The sequence below is a fragment of the Chiloscyllium plagiosum genome, unplaced genomic scaffold (assembly GCF_037043375.1).
Source record: "Chiloscyllium plagiosum isolate Xiang-an unplaced genomic scaffold, Cpla_swu_hap1 HiC_scaffold_52, whole genome shotgun sequence".
In the NCBI taxonomy this organism is placed as follows: domain Eukaryota; kingdom Metazoa; phylum Chordata; class Chondrichthyes; order Orectolobiformes; family Hemiscylliidae; genus Chiloscyllium; species Chiloscyllium plagiosum.
Window position 1 is genome coordinate 32883097 of NW_028270190.1, and position 4761 is coordinate 32887857.

Here is a 4761-nt window from a genome sequence, read left to right on the forward strand (position 1 = left end):
GGATCTGAATGGGACGGGAATTCAGACAGTTGCATGGGGAAGACAGGGTGAGGTTCGGAAAAGAGCCGTGATGGGGTAATAACCAATTGTTAGGAGAAAGCAGTGGGAATGGTGTCACAAGTAGTTCCGAGTAGAACAGAATGAGAACGGGATGACAGACCGTTTCGAGGAGAACACAATGTGGATGAGTTCACAGGCCGTTGCTTTGGGAACTGCGTAGTATGGGCTTATAGGCTGTTTCTAGGAGTACGGAGTGTGGATGAGTTTACAGGCAGTTACTAGGAGAACACAGCCGGCGTACAGTCACAAGCAATGGCTGGGAGAACAGAGTGGGGATGGAACCACAGTCTGTTGCTAGGGGAATAGAGTGGGGATGGGTTCACAGGCCGATGCTCAGGGATCAGAGTGCGGATAATTTCAGAGGCCGATGCTGGGGGAATAGATTGGGGATGTGGCCACAGTTTGTTAAAGGTAAACAGCGTGAGGAGGGGTCCACTGGCTGTTGCGAGCAAACAGAATGGGGACAGAATCTCTCGCCGTTGCTCAGCGATCAGAATGGGGATAGGTTAACACGCTGTTGCTCGGAGAACACAGTGTGGATGGTCCATGGATAGTTGCTAGAGGAACAGAGTGGAGATGCGGTTACAGGTAGTTGCTAGGGGTGCAGAGTGGGTATAGGTTCATAGACCGTTGCACTGGGAACAGAATGGGAATGGATTTACAGGCTGTTGCTCGAAGAATACCGTGTGGATGTTTTCGCGGGCAGTTGCCAGAAGAACAGAGTGAAGATGCGGTAAAGGCAGTTACTAGGGGCGTAGAGTGGGTATGGGTTCACAGGCCGTTGCTCGGAGGACAGAGCGGAGAGGCGGTCTTACGCAGTTGCTAGGAGAAGAGAGTAGGGATAGGGTCACAGGCTGTTGCAAGGAGAAAAGAGTGTGGATGTGTTGACAAGCCGTTGCTTGTGGAAAAGACTGGGGACAGGTTCATAGACGGTTACTAGGCGAACAGGGTGGGGAATGGAACAGAATTGGCGTTGTTTCATCGGCTGATGTTCGCGGATCTGAGCGGGGTGGGTTCACAGGCCGTTGCTGGGCAAACAGAGTGGGTTAGCGTTCAAACTCCGTTGCTAGGGAAAATAGAGGGAATTCATTCACAGACCATTGCGAGTACAGCAGAGATCGAATGACAGGCCGTTGCTAGGCGACCAGAGTGGGGCTGGAAACATAGACTGTTGTTTGGGGACCAGAGTGGGGCGCGTTTGACAGGACGTTGCTGGGAGATCAGAGAGAGGATGTGTTCACAGATCTCTGAGGTAAGGCACAGAATCTCACTAGGACATGTGGGACACTTGCTTCCATAAATGGTGACATAACACACACAATCAGGCAAGTATTATTGAATTAGCAAACCATATTGGTTGAATGTATGATGGGATACTGTGTGCATTTATGGTCACCTCCTGACAGGAAGATAGGATAACACTAGAAGGTTTACAGAAGAGGTTCCCCAAAATGTTGACAGTGATGGAGCAATTTAGCTATGAGGAGAGACTTCGTAGATCTAATTTGTTTACTTTACAGCAGTGAAAGCTGAGGTGGCTACGTGACTGTGGTCTGTAAGATCATGAAGGGTACGGGCATGCTATGTAAACAGCATGGGTAATGGGTCAATAACGACGGGATATAGTTTATGGCTGAAATTCAAAGCGGATTTGAAAAAAAAGACATTTTTGCCCTCACTGCATGGCGGGAATCTGGAATACGGTGCCTCAGAAGGGAGTCTGGCTGGAATCGTTATAATCTTTCCCAGATATTTGGATGACAAATTGAAATAGTGTAACACTCAAGCTTCTTGACCAAGTGCAGGACTTTGGGATTAACACGTTTTTCCGTGAGCATATTCCCCATGGGGTCTCGTTTGGCCAAAGTGCCTTTGCTGCACTGTGTAACTGCATGGCTCTGGCCCACGCTGACATGCTGCACGATTACAACGTTTCCACAATCTGTTTTCCACATGTACGCAGCAAGTAACCAATGTCAACAGTGACACTGTGATCTGCAGTTGCAGCAACAAAGCATTTTCAATCTGATGTTGCAAATCTACTTCCATATTTAAGACTGGTCACGAGGGAACGAGTTGGAATTTGCGAGAGTTGATTTTCAGATCATGGAATGATGTGTCGACTGTGAATTGTAAACTTTATTTTCGTTCACCTGTGACATCAAACATTTTCCCAAGGCGCACAAAACGTTTGCCCTCTGATTCTTGGTAAGGTTTCAAGGAAGAGCCATGAGGCGTTCTTTATTTCCAATAGGAAGCTCCGTGAATTGGTTGGTGACTTCCTTCTTGAGATGAAACCCAATTCCGTACTTCCTTGGTTGATGTCCGGTTTTTAAGTTCACAACGATGTTTAATTACTATTATCCTCCTTCAGCTGCCAATCACCCGCTTTTTGAGTTGTCTGTAGGGCAACATTATTAATGTTGAACAGCCTGCGTTCACGGGCGTCAAACAACATTCTTCATTCTGGATAAATATTTAGCTCGTTATCTATGAGGATTCGTACACATCAAATTTAGACCAAGTTTGATTGTGGATTTCATGAGATGAGCCTTTTGGTACATTTTTCCAGCCAGTTTGATGACGGATCAGTTCATTTTAGGGCATTTCCTCTGGCCTCCTCGTCGTTCAGCGTGTATCCTGCAGGTTGCTGCTCACTCATGAAGAAAACTGTCAAAACGTTCACTTCAATTTTTTCCCAGAGTGAACGCCTGAATGGAGCTCCATCTGCTCAGTGCGGTCCAAGGCATGACATTTTGAGGTCTCACAGACCTGTCCCTGTCACGTCTCACAAATCGCCACAAGGACTTAATATTATGTAAGTGTGAGGCCAGTGGAGTTGGCTGGTGAGTTGAATTGCTGTATGCTGATGAATTGCGCAAAACAACTTTTAACTTAGGAAAGATGTTGCGCATCAGAACGCACACTGTCCTTGACAGAAGCAGCATGTTGTGCCAGTGACATATAGACCTCAAAGACCTCTGCACAGTTACAGCCTTCGTCTGCAGTTACAACTTTGATATCACTTGCGTGCCTCGACATCGATTGTAATAACGTTAGCGGAGCAGCAGAATATTCGAGTCTCTGCACCACAGCAAGGTGGCAATTTAGGAAAAGGTTGTCATGGGTCATAAAAGCAGAATACCGCATTGTAGCCGAGCGGTCTATAGATTGTAATCAGGCTTTAGGCTCTAATCACTTGACAGTCATGGTTTCATATTCAATGCCAGGTAAACCTTTTACGACTATTGACCTCTTAGATCCTTCCATAATGATGAAGAAAACGACGGTGCCATATTGGATACTGGCAGTCAGATGAATGAGGGATTGTACACATTGCAGGGCGACTGATGGAGTTTCGACGCGGACATAGCAGTAGTTTGTCTTTTGTATCTGCTGTCAACAGTTTTTAATATCTAACAATGACATTGGTTTACATCCTTTTCTTTGGCTTTGGAAGAATCAAACCGATCCAGGAAATTAATCAATCCAAGCGAAACAACAAACGTTAACTCGCTGAAATATAGAACGCTGGAAATGTTAAATAAGAAACACAAATGGACAGTCGAAATTCAGCAGGAATGTCAGCTTCCCTGGAGAGAAAGAAGAGTTAATATTCCCAGTCCAGTGACTCTGATTCAGAAAAGAACACGTCGACACATTGTTTCTGGCAATCACACTCGTGTCCAAATTAGTCAGAGTGTAGACTGGCATCTCTGTTCTCTATGGTGTAGTTTGTAGTTGTCAGTGAGGATTTTAGCTGTAAGAAGGTTTCCCACAATAATTCCAGCTCCACCGTTAATCTCTACATCTGTGAGGAAATTGGATTTGAACAAACACAGATGGAATGCTCACATCTTTGCTTCCACAATGGGACAGGGTCAAGCTGTAAGGTTTTATCCGAACCTAGCCAGTCCTCCGCTACCAGCAGAACGCGACCACTGAGGTCGCAATTAGCGGCTTCCTGCCAATGTCCGAGACACAAATTGCTGTCATCCAGGCATAACTGCCGAAAACAACATGGGCAGGCACAGGAAAACACAGGGAGATTATGTCCCACTGAATACACCTTTAAACAGCATTGATACAAACCACAAGTTGGAAAGTCCCAAATAAAACAAAAAGAAAACAAACCAACTTCTTAAATAGCAACATTGCAAACTCCTTATGTATGTTAAAATGCTGATAGTCGTGAATCTGAAAATACCGTCAATGGGACTCAAATGAAACAGCGATTTGACTTCCATTATTTGCCAATCAGGTTTTTAAATCAGTTCATTCTTCGCATTGCAGGTAGAATAAGATATTTATTGGAAAGGCATGAATGTGTGGGATTGCCAGGAAAAAGATGCGATTGGCATTTCGTAAGTTGCTCAGTCAGAGAGCCGTAACAAAAAACAGAAGCTGTATTTCGGTCTTACACAATGATATTTGTGTGACTCTAAACCCTGCATAGTGAAACTGCCGCATACACCGTGATTTCACCAACACCTCGATCCACTGTACTGTACAATCTGTCAGAACACGTGTCACTTCTTTTTCACTTATTCCGTTATTTGGGACTGGTCTGTAGGTCTTAATTGAAATTAATTCTCTTACTGAAAATGCATTTTCAATTGAAAAGCATGGGCAGTCGAAGCAGGTTCAGTTCGACCAACAGAACATGGACACAGAACAATACAGTACAGTACAGATCCTTTG